Source organism: Lagenorhynchus albirostris, chromosome 5, assembly GCF_949774975.1.
Source record: "Lagenorhynchus albirostris chromosome 5, mLagAlb1.1, whole genome shotgun sequence".
Classification (NCBI taxonomy): Eukaryota; Metazoa; Chordata; class Mammalia; order Artiodactyla; family Delphinidae; genus Lagenorhynchus; species Lagenorhynchus albirostris.
The window spans coordinates 15,138,658-15,157,143 of NC_083099.1; the positions used below are offsets into that span (position 1 = coordinate 15,138,658).

The following is an 18,486-nucleotide window of genomic DNA, read 5'->3' on the forward strand; positions in this document are numbered from 1 at the left end:
GAACCACTTGAGGATGATCCAAGAGCTGAGGAGGACTGTGAATCATCAGTCCCTTATGGACTCTGGTGATTGCCAGCCTTGCTGATGTCCTCCCACCCAATGGTGTGAAAGCTAGAATCCAGAAGTCTGCGAGGAGTGTTGGAAACAAGTTGTAGCTTCAGAGCACCACAGAGGGGTGTGCGAGAGTCCCCAAGACTTCTCTGTGTTCAAGAGAAAGTGTCCGTACCTGAAACTAACACAAAATTGTCAATCAACTATATTTCAATAAAAATTAAAAAGAAGAGAAAGCGTACCCAAGGTGAATGAGAGAGAGAATAATTAATGTAAGCATGGAGTTGGTTCCTTCAGCCAAGATGAGAGGCTGTGTAGCAGGAAATGTGTGCAAAGCTGTCCTTGCCAGGCAGCACTGGTTGGGAATCCAGTCATCACAAAGGGATGCCAGTGTGGACTGGGCAGTGAAAGCTCAACCACTAAATTGACTATGTTTTTTTGGGAGCGACTAGACTTAGGTAGGTTTTATGTATTTTACATCAAGCAGAATGAGTGCTTCTTTCTTTCTTTCTTTCTTTCTTTCTTTCTTTCTTTCTTTCTTTCTTTCTTTCTTTCTTTCTTTCCTTCCTTCCTTCCTTCCTTCCTTCCTTCCTTCCTTCCTTCCTTCCTTCCTTTCTTCCTTTCTTTCTTTCTTTCTTTCTTTCTTTCTTTCCTTTCTTTCCTTTCTTTCCTTTCTTTCTTTCCTTTCTTTCTTTCTTTCCTTTCTTTCTTTCTTTCTTTCTTTCTTTCTTTCTTTCTTTTTCTTTCTTCTTCCCGTCCCATCCCTTCCTTTCTTTAGGACTTTGAATAAAGAAAGTTAATTTGTAGGAAAAATAGAGGTATATTTTTGCACATATGCTATTTGAAGAAGGTTAGTGGTACCTGGGCAAAAGAAGCCAGGATCCTTACCCAGGTCTTTGAACCCAGAGCCAAGGGTAGGAAAGGCAAGGTAAATCCCATATTTTCCATCCCCAAATTATACCAATTTTCAGAACTGAGGCTCCGAATAATTTAACTTCTGTTATTATTTTTCTGTATTCTCCAAGTTGAATGATTTCACCTACCAAACAAGTTACATATGTCAAGTAATCATTAATTCATATTTCAAATTTTAAACCAAAAGGTATATAGCTAATTTTCAGTGCTTCTCAACAGTGTGAGTTGATTGACTCCTTCCAGGGCCAATGAAACTTATTTGTGTTCACATCTTTCACCTTATCATGGCAAAGGAAAGATGATTTTCTCTTGGAACATTACTAGACTCCTAAAATTCCAACCACATTCTCATTTTGAATGTGAAGGAATGGTGAAAGGCTCATATGGTGGATAGATGGTACATAGCCAAAAGGAGGAGAGGTAAAGAGGCTCGATTACTCTCATTGTCAATAATTAGAATTTGAACGTAAGAAAAGAATTCAAACGTGTATTTAAAACTTTGCAGAACTGTCTTACTTATCCAAATACACATAAAGTAATAAAACAGGTAGGAAAACTGTGAAACGATTGTTGGGAATTTTTTTTTTTTAAGATTTAATTTTATTTATTTTTGGCCGCATTGGGTCCTCGCTGCTGAGCGCGGGCTTTCTCTAGTTGAGGCAAGCGGGGGTTACTCTTAGTTGCAGTGCACGGGCTTCTCCTTGTGGTGGCTTCTCTTGTTGCAGAGCACAGGTTCTAGGCATGAGGGCTTCAGTAGTGGTGGCGCACAGGCTCCATAGTTGTGGCACACGGGCTTAGTTGCTCTGCGGCATGTGGGATCTTCCTGAAGCAGGGATCGAACCCATGTCCCCTGCATTGACAGGCGAATTCTTATCGACTGTGCCACCAGGGAAGTCCCTGAGAATATTTTTAATTACATAACTCATTGTTCCCTATACAATATCTTATTTGACAAAATTTCTCTTCTGTAAAACCTTGGCTTTCTTTAGGTCACTGCTTTGTTTCTCTCTCTCCTTTTTTTTTTTTTGCGGTACGCGGGCCTCTCACTGTTGTGGCCTCTCCCGTTGTGGAGCACAGGCTCCGGACGCGCAGGCTCAGCGGCCGCGGCTCACGGGCCCAGCCGCTCCGCGGCATGTGGGATCCTCCTGGACCGGGGCATGAACCCATGTCCCGTGCATTGGCAGGTGGACTCTCAACCACTGTGCCACCAGAGAAGCCCTCTCTCTTTTTTTAAAGAGCAATTTTAGATTCACAGAAAAATTGAGAGGAGTATACAGAGGTTCCCATATACCCTCTGTCGCCACACATACACAGCTTCCTCCATTTTCAATATTATTCACCAAAGTGGTACATTTGTTACCAAAGATGAACCTACATTGACACATCATAATCACCCAAAAGTCCATAGTTTACTTGAGTTTCACTCTTAGAGTTGTATGTTCTTTTGGTTCGGACGAATGTATAATGACATATCCATCATTATGCTATCATACAGAGTATTTTCACTGCTTTAAAAAATCCTCCGTGCTCTGCCTATTCATCCTTTCCCACCCTCTACCCTGACAGCCACTAATCTTTTTATTGTCTCCATGTGTGTCATATGGTAAGAGAATGACATTATGGAAAAGGCAGAAGTATGGTAAGACTATGTTTAGTTTTGTAAGAAACCACCAAACTGTCTTCCAAAGTGACAGCCATTTTGCATTCCCACCAGCAATGGATGAGAGTTCCCATTGCTCCACACACTCACCAGCATTTGTTGTTGTCATTGTTCTGGATTTTGGACATTCTAATAGGTGTGTAGTGTATCTCACTGTTGCCTTAATTTGCATTTCCCTGATGACATATAATGTGGAACACTTTTTTCGTATATTTATTTGCTATCTATATCTCTTCTTCAGTGAGGCATTTGTTAAGGTCTTTAGCCCATTTTTTAATTGGGTTGTTTGTCTTGTCATTGTTGAGTTTTAAGCATTCTTTGAATAGTTTGAAGATCAGTCCTTTATAAGATGTGTCTTTTGCAAATATTTTCTTCCAGTCTGTGACCTGTCTTTTCTATTTCTTGGCATTGCCTTTCATTAAGCAGAAGTTTTTAATTTTAGAGAAGTCCAGCTTATCAATTATTTCTTTCATGTATTGTGTCTTTGATGTTATATCTAAAAAGGCATCACCATACCCTGGGTCATCTAGGTTTTCTTCTATGTTGTCTTCTAGGAGGTTTATAGTTTTGCATTTTATAGTTAAGTCTATGATTCATTTTAAGTTAATTTTTGTGAAAGTTGTGAGGTCTGTGACTAGATTCTTTTTTTCTTTCTTTGTCTTCTTGCATATTGATGTCCAGTTGTTTCAGCAGCACTTGTTGAAGAGGCTGTCTTTGCTCCATTGTATTGCCTTTGCTTCTTTGTCAAAGATCAGGTGACTGTATTTATGTGGGTCTGTTTCTGGGTTCTATTCTGTTCCACAGGTCTATTCTTTTACTGTAGCTTTATGGTAAGTCTTGAAGTCGAGTAGTATTAGTCCTTCCATTGTGCTCTTCTTCAATATTGTGTTGGCTATTCTCGGTCTTTTGCCTCTCCAAGTAAACTTTAGAATCAGGTTGTCTATACGTGTTTCTCTTTTCATGTGAGTAATTCAACTCGTTCAACCTTTTCACCTTGGTTGCCTGGAAAAAATCAATGTAAGGTATATTTGCTTATTCACTGGAATTCTGTTCATCCTTATGGGTGGAATTTGATTTTCTTCTCTAAGTCTTGTTTTTCCCCTTTCACTTATGTTTATTTTCTGAGTCATAATGAAATAAATATAAACATGAATCACAGAGTCAACCCAACTTTAATAAGCCCATCATTTACCTTCCTTACAGTGAGGAAGGCCCCCGAGTCAATCAACTTGGGAGCTAAGGGTCTGATTCCTGTTCTGTCCTTAAACCGCACTTCATTCTTAGTTGTTCTCACTTAGGAAAGGAGTCGGTCTTCTTCGCAAGATAAGAGGGAAAACAGACTGCTGGGTGATCAGCCTTTTTAAGTGGGATGTTGCCTTACGGGCTCATATTGACGAAATCCTCAGTAACCCTGATTTTCCCTGCATGAGCACTATTGTTGCACTGGAGAGATTCCTCACACTCTGCTCTTTGTCTGCCTTTCTCTTGGTGTGCTCTTGAACCTGAGTTGGTCCTTCACTGATAACATGTAAATATGATCCAAAACCACACAGTAAGACGTGCAGAACAGACAACTGCTTGAAATGCCTGTTTTGATATGGTCTCTATACTAAAGGACAAAGTTAATCTGCACAAATATCAAACACTGGTGACCTATTGGTAAACAAACAAACAAAGAAAGATTGGTTCACTTATTTTCCCAGTGAAAGACTGAGTGCCTCTACTCAGTGTCTACTTTCTTGTATATTTCCTCAAATTCCTAATGAGATAAAAGAGCTACTAATCATAGCTAACATTTTGAGCACTTACTATGTGCCACATACTGTACTATGTACTTTATATTTATTTCACTAGATATTCTTAACAATTCAGTGAAGTGTCGGTATCATTAACTCATTTTCAGATGACAAAACTGATTCAAAAGAATATTAACATTTTTCCCTAAATTATAATCTAATATTTGAAAAGCAAGGATTTGAATCTAGGTAGACTCTAAACTCTTAAGTTTGTGTTCTTAATCACTTATTAAAATGGCCTCTAGCCCCAAACTATTCTTAACTACTTGAATATACTTCACATAGTCCTCAAAGAATCAAGACTATGCTCTAAAATCACTAGTATTGAAATCATATGCATGACCAACATTCATTAACATTTCGCATGTTAATTATTCTCCGAAAACCTTTCCCTTGAAGGCTTATGTTCATCCTTCAAGGCTCCAAATTCCTTCCTCAATGAAGCCTCCCTGACTTCCTCCAGATAGTATCTGTTGCCCTGTCTTCTGTGCTTAGTAGCTTGTTCAAACCTTGTGATAGAACTTAACCCCATAATTACAAGACTTTCTTTAAGGCAGCTAGGCTGTTCTATTTCTTTGGTACCTGGTAAGTGCTAGATAGATTTTTCTAATATAAACACATTGAAATTCTTCAAGCCAAAAAAAAAAAAATCATCCTTCTGGGAAGGAATTCAGAGAGAAGAATAGATAGTGAATATACTTTTTGGAGCAAGAAAAAGAATAAATACATATAATTTATGTATAACTAAAACAGGTTAAATCTCAAAAAGATGGAAGAATACGGTTGAATTCAATATCTATTTCCTAACCTACAGCAACATACTTCCCACAAAATATCTCACAAAAGAGTAGAATTCTCCAGAATACCTCTCGGCTCTTCACAAGAACTGAGGAGCTGCACAGTACTCTCTTCATCTTCAAGGTCAGGCCCCAGGTTTGGAGGACTTCCTAGATCGCATCAAACACCAACACTGACGTCTGCTGGAAATGCACTCTGCCCATATTTCCTGCAGTTGGTTAAAAAGGAAAAAAAAAAGTGCACAGAAACAAACATAAGAAACTACCTAAAAAAATACCCCTGAACCTAAACAAAAAACTAATTTACCAAGAAAATGTAAGTTTGAACAATCTGGGGTATTTCTTTTACTGAGACTATACTCTTGACAGAAAATTTTTGGAGTAACATAGCCATAGATTTATGACTCTGGATTACTAATTCTTATATACACATCCTTTAGCTTGGCCTCCAAAATGTATTTAATATTTTTTTAAAAAAGAAAAATAAGATGCATATCTCTGCAATTAATTTCTACCTCACTTTTCATAAATAGCATGGTTCATGCTCTCTGGATCATAGAAAATACTAAATCATTTTGCAGCCTCAGTTTTCATGGATATGGAGAACGTAGTTTAGGCGAATAGTTTGTTGCTGTGGTTTATAGCATTCTAGCTGTTCTCCTAAGTTTTCTTTCTGCTGTGTCACTTGTGATACTAATTAGGTATTTGGGAAATAGTCAAACTGAAGAAGAATATACTTTCCTCCATTTATTTATTTATAAATTTAAAGTTAATCAGATGTGAAGTATTTCTTTCTACACTTATTTTTCCTATTTATTAAAACATTTTGGTAAGAGAAAAAATTCTGCAACTCAAAAAAATTATTTTGTTTTATTTTTCAGGAAAGAAATTCCAAAAACCTGTATGTTTAAAATTGGTTACCTATAAAAATTAAATCCTAGCTTTCTAGCATGAATCTTCCATGTTAAAAGATGTTCATGTTTTCTTCTAAATTTACCTCCTAAGTTCCTTTCTGGGGAAGTAAGGTACTTATTTTGTCCCTTTTTTGCTTTTCAGCTTTTTATCTCTATTGTAAGATATGATGAATATACAGAAAAAGCGTATAAAACACAAGGGTACAGCTTAACGCCTTATAATAAAATGAGCACTCACGCAACTCTCACTCAGCTCAGGAAATAAAACATGACCAACACGTTTACAAAAACCCTAGCTGCCCCTTCTCGGTTACAATCCACACCCTGCTTTTCTTTACATTTTAACTCCTAAATATACATCTCTAAACACTACAGTGTTGCTGGGATTTTAATTTTGTGTAAATGGGATCAGAGTGCACGTTGGCTTTTATGTTGGCTTCATTCAGTCAACATTCTGTGAGTTTTATCCATGTTGTTGCACGTAGCTGAGATTTGTTTATCTTTACTGCTCAACGTTATTCCATTTTACTAATATATCACCAATTGCTCATCCAGTCTATTGTTGGTGGATATTGGGGTCATTTCTGACTTGAGGCTGTTTCTGATTCTAATGCTTCTAAAAGCATTCCTATGTCTTGTGATGCATTTACAGGCATTTCTGTTAGATACAAACCTAAGAGTGGATTTGCTGGGTCATAGGGTATATGGGTCTTCAACTTCCATACGTAACCAAATCTTTTATTAAAGTGGTTGTACCGATTTGTATTCTACCCAGCAGTATATGAGTGTTTCATTTACTTCACGTCCTTGCCAACACCTGATAGGGTCAGACTTTCTCATTTTAGCCATTGGGGAGGGTTTGTAGTAGTATCTCATTTTGTTTTTAACTTGCATTCAATATCCTTTTTTAAATAAATTACCTACAGAAGTCCATTGCTCATTTTCCTAATGGAAATTTCTTTTTTCTTAGAAATTTCTAGAAGTGTCAGAACAACCTGGCAGCCTTGCAGCCGAAGTTGGACCACTGTGCAGTCCTGTGCACCTGCAGCTTCCTGGTCCAGCACCTGCCAGGCGACATCAAGGCACTCTTCTGCAAGCCCAGCAAGGTGAGTACAGCGAGGCCGTCCTCTTCCTGAGGGCAGCCCTGAAGCTGGAATCTTCCAACAAGACCATCCACACCAAGCTCTCAAAGCTAGTGAGGAAGCACGCCAACCAGCAGAGCACAGAGACCACCTTATACCCAGAAATGCTGGGCAACCCCACACAGCTGACTACCAAGTATCCTGCCAAGGGGGCCTGGTCCATCCCATGCAGGAGGCTTTTTGGGGGGAATGCTGTTGCCCTTGGGGGCGTGGCTCTCTCTGTGGTCATCGCTGCCAGGAACTGACTGCCCAGGTGGCTGCCACCTGCCACCGCCTCCTTGCACTGTGGACCCCACCCCATGCTCCCTAACTCTCCCAGGCTCCCTGTCCACTGCTCTCTCTGACCTGACTCCCTCCTCCAGTTTGGAGGCAGTAAAGTTTGGGGATCCCCTGGTCCAGAGCGCAGAAGGGACTGAGACCCTATAGGAGGAAAGTGAAGCAGAGCAGAACCTCACGTCCAGCTTGGAGGGAAGGGACCCTCAATCCTCCAGACACAATTCCCACCCCGACCCCATCCACCTGGGCATCTGTTTTCTAGAAGGCCCTAAGAATTCATTATCTTAATTCTAACCATCATGATGTCTCATCACCATAGCTGGTTTTCCTGTTGCTAGTTTTGCCTTCCCAAATCTTCTGCCAGTGGCAACCAGAATGCGCCGTCTGTCCATAACTGCACTCTGAAAGTAGAAACACTTTACTGAGGTTTCTACGACCCCATTCCGGCCTATCTCTCCAGCTTTCCCATTGTCTCTGTTCACATTTCATGTGATAATGACTTCAGGTCTGTTTGAAGCCTTTCGACTCATGCCTTGTCTTATCTCCTCTGTGCCTTAGCTAAGGTGGCCTTTTCTGCCTGGGATGTTCTTCCAGCCTCTTTGCCTAGATGCAATGGCTCATCGCTTGGCACCTCCCCTAGAGAACTTCCCAGAACACCCCAAGCTAGATTTTGTGCCTGATGCCACCAATCGCCCTATGCCTTAAATGTTCCTAGGTCTTACGTTACTGCCTTTGTACCTTTCTCCCCAACTGAACGGTCCTCCATCAGGGCGGGAATAGTGCCTCACTCGTTCGTCTCCATGTGCTTAGTGCTAGCACATGCTTAGCCTAGAGGAATCATTGGGTAAATATTTGGTTTTTTAATTGAAAATGTTAAACCCTTGTATTTCGTTACTTTACCATCCTGAGAAACTCTTAAAGTACGAAATAATTGATTCCTCTGTGCAAGTGTTTTGCAGTTATTAGAGGACACGTTATTTGTAATTCGGGGACTGACACAGGTAAAGCTGCGGCTGCCCAGAGTTTTCATCATTTTAGGATTATGGGAACTTCCAACAGAGGGTGAGCCAGAGAAGGAAAATAAGATTAAATCAAAACCAATCCATTTTCTAAGATAAGAACATTAGAGAAATAAAGAAGAATAAATAAATTGTTGAGACTAATGACTGAATTGATGTTTGAATTTTGTGGAGAGCTGGTTTACTCTTTCACCCATTCATATTTGAAATAAGACATAATCAAGCCTGCCTTTCAGAGTTTTGGAAAAATGCAAAGAGTTAAGCATTTAAATAATTTCTCTTACATGTATTTTAAAAATATTATCACGTTTACCCACGCCTGTGGTGAGTATGCACTTGATATTGGCAAATCAGAGAATTAAAGAGATATCCATCCACATTTATGCCAACACATCAATCAATTCAAGTTAAAGGAACAGTATCATTTGCTGGGGCCAAAACGTAGGGGGTCACATTTTGGACTCAACACACTGAAGGTTTGGGTATTGTGCAATTACAGAAGGCAAATAGTAGTATTCTTCTGTATCTCACGAGCATGATAGAGCTTGTAGAGAGGGGCACTTTTTAGAAAGTGGGAAAACTGGAAAATTGGGGAAGTTAGTGTTCCATAGACTCATCTTCTGGGCTCCTTCTCTACCATTGCTCCTTAGAGATCAGCGACCTTGCCCTCTCCTTTCCCATAGCAGTCTGCATAGTCCTCTAGTGTATCAATCATCAGTTTGAACTGCAGCGTTTTGTTGGCACAAATATCCTGCCAACTCTTCTTTGGGGTCTTTGAGCATGGAGACGGATTCAGATTAATAGTATTGTCCTCAGTGACTATCACAGAACAGGACACAGATTAGCATTCTCTAAATTCTTACAAAAGAAAGAACAGGGGAAAAAAAGATGAAGAAAGGATGTGAGAGAGAGAGGAAAGAAAGAAAGTAACATGAATTTAAGTCATTTTTCCCACAAAGTCTCTAAAGTATTTAAATCATCATTAACTATGGAATGAAAAATTTTATCTCTTATTCAGGGGTTGGTAATTAAAAGTGAAAAGGTGGGAAAATTGTAGGGGAATGAAGCAGCTTCCCAGACCCTTTTAAGTCACATCAGATGAAATAATTGTTCACTACACCTTTTCATAAGGAGGGTTCTGCTGGGAGCTGAGAGCAACAAAAATAGTGATCGGAGTTCAGTGCCTTGTGAAATAATGTAGAGGGAAGAGGGAGGAAGAAAAAGAGCCAACTAATTAAAACAAGATAAATATATTAAAGAGTATTCAGGCTGGAGGTGTATATTCTGTACAAATCAATTTCCACTGCAATTCTTATAACTTGTTTACAAGCAAATGGCTTATGTTCCTCCTATGTGCCCCTGTTGTTGCTAATTAACACAGGCTTGAGATGCCTGGGAAAAGAAACAAATACATAAATAAAAACCGTTCTGCGGATGATAGGGAAAGGCATCTGCATGCAAGGCAACAGACTCTCAGTTAGAAATATTTTAAAGGGTGTACAAAGACTATAAATGTATGTTCTCTCTTTCACCAAGATCCCTTATCAGAGTATGCTCATAAGCTATCCCACCCTACCAGAATATTACTTCCTACAGTCTCCTCTCCATAGGTAATGAGTTAGGTAATCACATTTTTGTATTCAAGGAGGGAGGAAAGCTTTAAACAAACACATTCTAAATTACTCTCTTTAGTGGAACAGTTCAAGGAGTTTAGAGTGGGCTGTGGGCTGGGAAATACCAGCTCATTTCTCCAGACAATTTTTCAAACAATGGAAGACATTGAAATGCCATCAATCTTTCTAGATACTCAGTGGTTGCATTGTTTTCATGACCTGAAAAGCAGAGTTAGGTAGAATGTTCCTGATCTGCATTTTCAGCGAGGATAGGAGATACATTTAATTAAAATTCAAGTAAACAAACCTTCAACCAGCACCTCCTAAATACAAAGCTAGTGCTAGGCACTGAATGCCACACACAGATGAGTAAGACTGGCTGGCTAATCCTGGTGAGAAAATGCCTTTCTTTGGGCAGATTCCAAGTTGTGATAGTCTTCCTGTAATATCAGGAAGAGTAAGTACTGAAGTGGAGGTAAAAGCAATCAGCCCTGAGAAAGTAAAGCAAGAAATAACTAATGTGTCTTTCATGTTGTCAGAAAGGAAGAGAAGAATGCTTCTAAAGGAAGTGGCATTTAATTAAGCAGAAAGGATGAGTCAGCATTCAATGCGAGAGATGGCTGGAAAGGATATGCCTCCAAGGTAAGAGGATGCTGCCTTACTCCATTCAGGTCTCTGCTCCAATGTCACCTCCTTGGAGAGTACTTTGCCTTAATCTCCTAGCTTAATATACTTACTTTGCTAGCAAATCTTCCTAAGGTATGTTCTGCACACTTACTTGTCTTTTCCACTAAATTATAATAAATATATATGAAACAATTTTGATGATTTAGAGTATTCTGAGGACAGGGAAGGTGAGGAAAACACCTAAATAAATTGATTGATTGGTTTAAAATAGAAATTTGTGCCATAAATAAAATGTAAATAGCGAATGATATAATCACCCAGAAACTAGTTATAATCTTGGAGAATTAAGACCAAAGATTATACAAGATTATGCTAAGAGTCTTCCCTAAAATAACATACATATTTCACTGATTCAGCAAGATATTTTATACAACTTTCAACTAACAGTGATAGATAAGTGCATGTTTTAGATAACACATTTTAATACTCTGAATTTGGCAAAAAAACTCAAATGGGTGCCTGCTCTAAGAAACAATTTAAATGAAGTTATCATAAACAGTAAAGGAAAAAATATGAAGCAATTTAAATGAAAAGCAATAAATGTTTACTAAAACGCTTAGAAAATTTGAAAACCCAGAAAATTTAAAAATAATAATCCTATAATCCTACCACTAAAGTTACTTTCCTATGTGACCAAATCATTTTTGAAAAAATCCTTTTTAAATACAAAACACTCCCTAATACTTTACTTAGTCATTTCCTAAGTACTGAAACAAAGACTGCTCTTGGTTTTTAATATTATGAAAAAATGCTACAGTGAACATATTTACTCATAAATATTTTTTCAATACTCAGATTACTTTTTTTTTAACATCTTTATTGGGGTATAATTGCTTTACAAGGTGTGTTAGTTTCTGCTTTATAACAAAGTGAATCAGTTATACATATACATATGTTCCCATATCTCTTCCCTCTTGCGTCTCCCTCCCTCCCACCCTCTCTATCCCACCCCTCCAGGCAGTCACAAAGCACCGAGCTGATATCCCTGCGCTATGCAGCTGCTTCCCACTAGCTATCTACCTTACGTTTGGTAATGTGTATATGTCCATGCCCCTCTGTCGCTTTGTCACAGCTCACCCTTCCCCCTCCCCATATCCTCAAGTCTGTTCTCCAGTAGGTCTGTGTCTTTATTCCTGTCTTACCCCTAGGTTCTTCATGACATTTTTTTTTTAAATTCCATATATATGTGTTAGCATACAGTATTTGTCTTTCTCTTTCTGACTTACTTCACTCTGTATGACAGACTCTAGGTCCATCCACCTCATTACAAATAGCTCAATTTCGTTTCTTTTTATGGCTGAGTAATATTCCATTGTATATATGTGCCACATCTTCTTTATCCATTCGTCCGATGATGGGCACTTAGGTTGTTTCCATCACCGGGCTATTGTAAATAGAGCTGCAATGAACATTTTGGTACATGACTCTTTTTGAATTATGATTTTCTCAGGGTATATGCCCAGTAGTGGGATTGCTGGGTCATATGGTAGTTCTACTTGTAGTTTTTTAAGGAACCTCCATACTGTTCTCCATAGTGGCTGTACCAATTCACATTCCCACCAGCAGTGCAGGAGTGTTCCCTTTTCTCCACACCCTCTGCAGCATTTATTGTTTCTAGATTTTTTGATGATGGCCATTCTGACTGGTGTGAGATGATATCTCATTGTAGTTTTGATTTGCATTTCCCTAATGATTAATGATGTTGAGCATTCTTTCATGTGTTTGTTGGCAGTCTGTATATCTTCTTTGGAGAAATGTCTATTTAGGTCTTCTGCCCATTTTTGGATTGGGTTGTTTGTTTTTTTATTATTGACCTGCATGAGCTGCTTATAAATTTTGGAGATTAATCCTTTGTCAGTTGCTTCATTTGCAAATATTTTCTCCCATTCTGAGGGTTGTCTTTTCGTCTTGTTTATGGCTTCCTTTGCTGTGCAAAAGCTTTGAAGTTTCATTAGGTCTCATTTGTTTATTTTTGTTTTTATTTCCATTTCTCTAGGAGGTGGGTCAAAAAAGATCTTGCTGTGCTTTATGTCATAGAGTGTTCTGCCTATGTTTTCCTCTAAGAGTTTGATAGTTTCTGGCCTTACATTTAGGTCTTTAATCCATTTTGAGCTTCTTTTTGTGTATGGTGTTAGGGAGTGCTCTAATCTCATACTTTTACATGAAGCTGTCCAGTTTTCCCAGCACCACTTATTGAAGAGGCTGTCCCTTCTCCACTGTACATTCCTGCCTCCTTTATCAAAGATAAGGTGACCATATGTGCATGGGTTTACCTCTGGGCTTTCTATCCTGTTCCATTGATCTATATTTCTTTTTTTGTGCCAGTACCATACTGTCTTGATTACTGTAGCTTTGTAGTATAGTCTGAGGTCAGGGAGCCTGATTGCTCCAGCTCCGTTTTTCATTCTCAAGATTGCTTTGGCTATTCGGGGTCTTTTGTGTTTCCATACAAATTGTGAAATTTTTTGTTCTAATTCTGTGAAAAATGCCAGTGGTAGTTTGATAGGGATTGCATTGAATCTGTAGATTGCTTTGGGTAGTAGAGTCATTTTCACAATGTTGATTCTTCCAATCCAAGAACATGGTATATCTCTCCATCTATTTGTATCATCTTTAATTTCTTTCTTCAGTGTCTTATAATTTTCTGCATACAAGTCTTTTGTCTCCTTAGGTACGTTTATTCCTAGATATTTTATTCTTTTTGTTGTAATGGTAAATGGGAGTGTTTTCTTGATTTCACTTTCAGATTTTTCATCATTAGTGTATAGGAATGCAAGAGATTTCTGTGCATTAATTTTGTATCCTGTTACTTTACCAAATTCATTGATTAGCTCTAGTAGTTTTCTGGTAGCATCTTTAGGATTCTCTCTGTATAGTATCATGTCATCTGCAAACAGTGACAGCTTGACTTCTTCTTTTCAGATTTGGATTCCTTTTATTTCCTTTTCTTCTCTGATTGCTGTGGCTAAAACTTCCAAAACTATATTGAATAAGAGTTGTGAGAGTGGGCAACCTTGTCTTGTTCCTGATCTTAGTGGAAATGCTTTCAGTTTTTCACCATTGAGGAGGATTTTGGCTGTGGGTTTGTCATATATGGCCTTTATTATGTTGAGGAAAGTTCCCTCTGTGTCTACTTTCTGCAGGGTTTTTATCATAAATGGGTGTTGAATTTTGTTGAAAGCTTTCTCTGCATCTATTGAGATGATCATATGGTTTTTCTCCTTCAATTTGTTAATATGGTTTATCACATTGATTGATCTGCGTATATTGAAGAATCCTTGCATTCCTGGAATAAACCCCACTTGATCATGGTGTATGATCCTTTTAATGTGCTGCTGTATTCTGTTTGCTAGTATTTTGTTGAGGATTTTTGCATCTATGCTCATCAGTGATATTGGCCTGTAGTTTTCTTTCTTTGTGACATCCTTATCTGGTTTTGGTATCAAGGTGATGGTGGTCTCGTAGAATGAATTTGGAAGTGTTCCTCCCTCTGCTATATTTTGGAGGAGTTTGAGAAGGATAGGTGTTAGCTCTTCTCTAAATGTTTGATAGAATTCGCCTGTGAAGCCATCTGGTCCTGGGCTTTTGTTTGTTGGAAGATTTTAAATCACAGTTTCAATTTCAGTGCTTGTGATTGGTCTGTTCATATTTTCTATTTCTTCCTGATTCAGTCTTGGCAGGTTGTGCATTTCGAATCATTTGTCCATTTCTTCCAGGTTGTCCATTTTATTGGCATAGAGTTGCTTGTAGTAATCTCTCATGATCTTTTGTATTTCTGCAGTGTCAGTTGTTACTTCTCTGTTTTCATTTCTAATTGTATTGATTTAAGTCTTCTCCCTTCTTTTTTTGATGAGTCTGGCTAATGGTTTATCAATTTTGTTTATCTTCACAAAGAACCAGCTTTTAGTTTTATTGATCTTTGCTATTGTTTCCTTCATTTCTTTTTCATTTATTTCTGATCTGATTTTTATGATTTCTTTCCTTCTGCTAACTTTGGGGGTTTTTTGTTCTTCTTTCTCTAATTGCTTTAGGTGCAAGGTTAGGTTGTTTATTCGAGATGTTTCCTATTTCTTAAGGTGGGCTTATATTGCTATAAACTTCCCTCTTAGAACTGCTTTTGCTGCATGCCATAGGTTTTGGGTCATTGTGTTGTCATTGTCATTTGTTTCTAGGTATTTTTTGATTTCCTCTGTGATTTCTTCAGTGATCTCTTGGCTATTAAGTAGTGTGTTGTTTAGCCTCCATGTGTTTGTATTCCTTACAGATATTTTCCTGTAATTGATATCTAGTCTCATAGCATTGTATTCGGAAAAGATAATTGATACGATTTCAATTTTCTTAAATTTACCAAGGCTTGATTTGTGACCCAAGATATGATCTGTCCTGTAGAATGTTCCATGAGCACTTGAGAAAAATCTGTATTTTGTTGTTTTTGGAAGGAGTGTCCTATAAATATCAATTAAGTCCATCTTGTTAAATGTCTCATTTAAAGCTTGTGTGTCCTTATTTATTTTCATTTTGGATGATCTGTCCATGGGTGAAAGTGGGGTGTTAAAGTCCCCTACTATGAATGTGTTACTGTGGATTTCCCCTTTTATGGCTGTTAGTATTTGCCTTATGTATTGAGGTGCTCCTATGTTGGGTGCATAAATATTTACAATTGTTATATCTTCTTCTTGGATCGATCGCTTGATCATTATGTAGTGTCCTTCTTTGTCTCTTCTAATAGTCTTTATTTTAAAGTCTATTTTGTCTGATATGAGAATTGCTACTCCAGCTTACTTTTGGTTTCCATTTGATTGGAATATCTTCTTCCATCCCCTTACTTTCAGTCTGTATGTGTTTCTAGATCTGAAGTGGGTCTCTTGTAGACAGCATATATATGGGTCTTGTTTTTGTATCCATTCAGCCAATCTGTATCTTTTGGTGGGAGCATTTAGTCTATTTACATTTAAGGTAATTATCGATATGTATGTTCCTATTCCCATTTTCTTAATTGTTTTGGGTTCGTTATTGTAGGTCTTTTCCTTCTCTTGTGTTTCTTGCCTAGAGAAGTTCCTTTAGCATTTGTTATAAAGCTGGTTTGGTGGTGCTGAACTCTCTCAGCTTTTGCTTGTCTGTAAAGGTTTTAATTTCTCCATCAACTCTGAATGAGATCCTTGCTGGGTAGAGTAATCTTGGTTGCAGGTTTTTCTCCTTCATCACTTTCAGTATGTCCTGCCAGTCCCTTCTGGCTTGCAGAGTTTCTGCTGAAAGATCAGCTGTTAACCTTATGGGGATTCCCTTGTGTGTTATTTGTTGTTTTCCCCTTGCTGCTTTTAACTTTTAATATGTTTTCTTTGTATTTAATTTTTGACAGTTTGATTAATATGTGTCTTGGCGTATTTCTCCTTGGATTTATCTTGTATGGAACTCTCTGTGCTTCCTGGACTTGATTAACTGTTTCCTTTCCCATATTAGGGAAGTTTTCAACTATAATCTCTTCAAATATCTTCTCAGTCCCTTTCTTTTTCTCTTCTTCTTCTGGAACCCCTCTAATTCGAATGTTGGTGCATTTAATGTTGTCCAGAGGTCTCTGAGATTGTCCTCAGTTCTTTTCATTCTTTTTTCTTTATTCTGCTCTGCAGTAGTTATTTCCACTATTTTATCTTCCAGGTCACTTATCCGTTCTTCTGCCTCAGTTATTGTGCTATTGATCCCATCTAGAGTATTTTTAATTTCATTTATTGTGTTGTTCATCATTGCTTGTTTCCTCTTTGTTCTTCTAGGTCCTTGTTAAATGTTTCTTGCATTTTGTCTATTCTGTTTCCAAGATTTGGCATCATCTTTACTATCATTATTCTGAATTCTTTTTCAGGTAGACTGCCTATTTCCTCTTCATTTGTTAGGTCTGGTGCATTTTTATCTTGCTCCTTCATCTGCTGTGTGTTTTTCTGTCTTCTCATTTTGCTTATCTTACTGTGTTTGGGGTCTCCTTTTTGCAGGCTGCAGGTTCGTAGTTCCCGTTGTTTTTGATGTCTGTCCCCAGTGGCTAAGGTTGGTTCAGTGGGTTGTGTAGGCTTCCTGGTGGAGGGGACTAGTGCCTGTGTTCTGGTGGATGAGGCTGGATCTTGTCTCTCTGGTGGGCAGGTCCATGTCTGGTGGTGTGTTTTGGGGTGTCTGTGGACTTCTTATGATTTTAGGCAGCCTCTCTGCTAATGGGTGGGGTTGTGTTCCTGTTTTGCTAGTTGTTTGGCATAGGGTGTCCAGCACTGTAGCTTGCTGGTCATTGAGTGAAGTTGGGTGCTGGTGTTGAGATGGAGATCACTGGGAGATTTTCGCCGTTTGATATTATGTGGAGCTGGGAGGTCTCTTGTGGACCAGTGGCCTGAATTTGGCTCTCCCACCTCAGAGGCACAGCACTGACTCCTGGCTGTAGCACCAAGAGCCTTTCATCCACACGGCTCAGAATAAAAGGGAGAAAAAATAGAGAGAAAGAATTAGTAGAAGTAGGAAGAAAGAAAGAAAGAAAGAAGAAAGAAAGAAGGGAAGGCAGGAAGGAAGGAAGAAAGAAAGAAGAAAAGAAGGAAGGAAAGAAAGAAAGGAGGGAGGGCGGGACGGTGTGAGGAATGAAGGGAGGAGGGAAGCAAGGAAAGAAAGAAAGAAGATAAAGTAAAATATAATAAAGTTATTAAATTAAAAAATAATTATTAAGAAAAAAAAACGGACGGATAGAACCCTAGGACAAATGGTGGAAGCAAAGCTGTACAGACAAAATCTCACACAGAAGCATACACATACACACTCACAAAAAGAGGAAGAGTAGAAAATCATAAATCTTGCTCTCAAAGTCTACCTCCTCAATTTGGGACGATTCGTTGTCTATTCATGTATTCCACAGATGCAGGGTACATCTAGTTGATTGTGGAGCTTTAATCCGCTGCTCATGAGGCTGCTGGGAGAGATTTCCCTTTCTCTTGTTTGTTCTCACATCTCCCAGGGGCTCAGCTTTGGATTTGGCTTCTCCTCTGTGTGTAGGTCGCCGGAGGGCGTCTGTTCTTCACTCAGGATGGGGTTAAAGGAGCCGCTGATCCGGGGCCTCTGGCTCACTCAGGCCAGGGGAGGGAGGGGCACGGAGTGCGGGGCGAGCCTGCGGCGGCAGAGGCCAGCATGACGTTGCACCAGCCTGAGGCGCACTGTGTGTGTTCTCCCGGGGGAGTTGTCCCTGGATCCCGGGACCCTGGCAGTGGCGGGCTGCACAGGCTCCCCGGAAGGGGGGTGTGGATAGTGACCTGTGCTCGCACACAGGCTTCTTGGTGGCGGCAGCAGCAGCCTTAGCGTCTCCCGCCCGTCTCTGGGGTCCGCGCTTTTAGCCGTGGCTCGCGCCCGTCTCTGGGGTCCGCGCTTTTAGCCGCGGCTCGCGCCCGTCTCTGGAGCTCCTTTAAGCAGCGCTCTTAATCCCCTCTCCTCGTGCACCAGGAAACAAAGAGGTAAGAAAAAGTCTCTTGCCTCTTCGGCAGGCCCAGACGTTTTCCCGGACTCCCTCCCGGCTAGCCGTGGTGCACTAACCCCTTCAGGCTGTGTTCACACCACCAGTCCTCTCCCTGCACTCCGACCAAAGCCTGAGCCTCAGCTCG

The 18,486-nt window shown here is 39.4% G+C and overlaps 1 pseudogene; it reads left to right on the forward strand.

Moving 5' to 3' along the window:
• Positions 1-329: 329 nt before the first annotated feature.
• On the forward strand, positions 330-7,520 carry LOC132520803 (peptidyl-prolyl cis-trans isomerase FKBP8-like; annotated as a pseudogene).
• Positions 7,521-18,486: the final 10,966 nt, after the last annotated feature.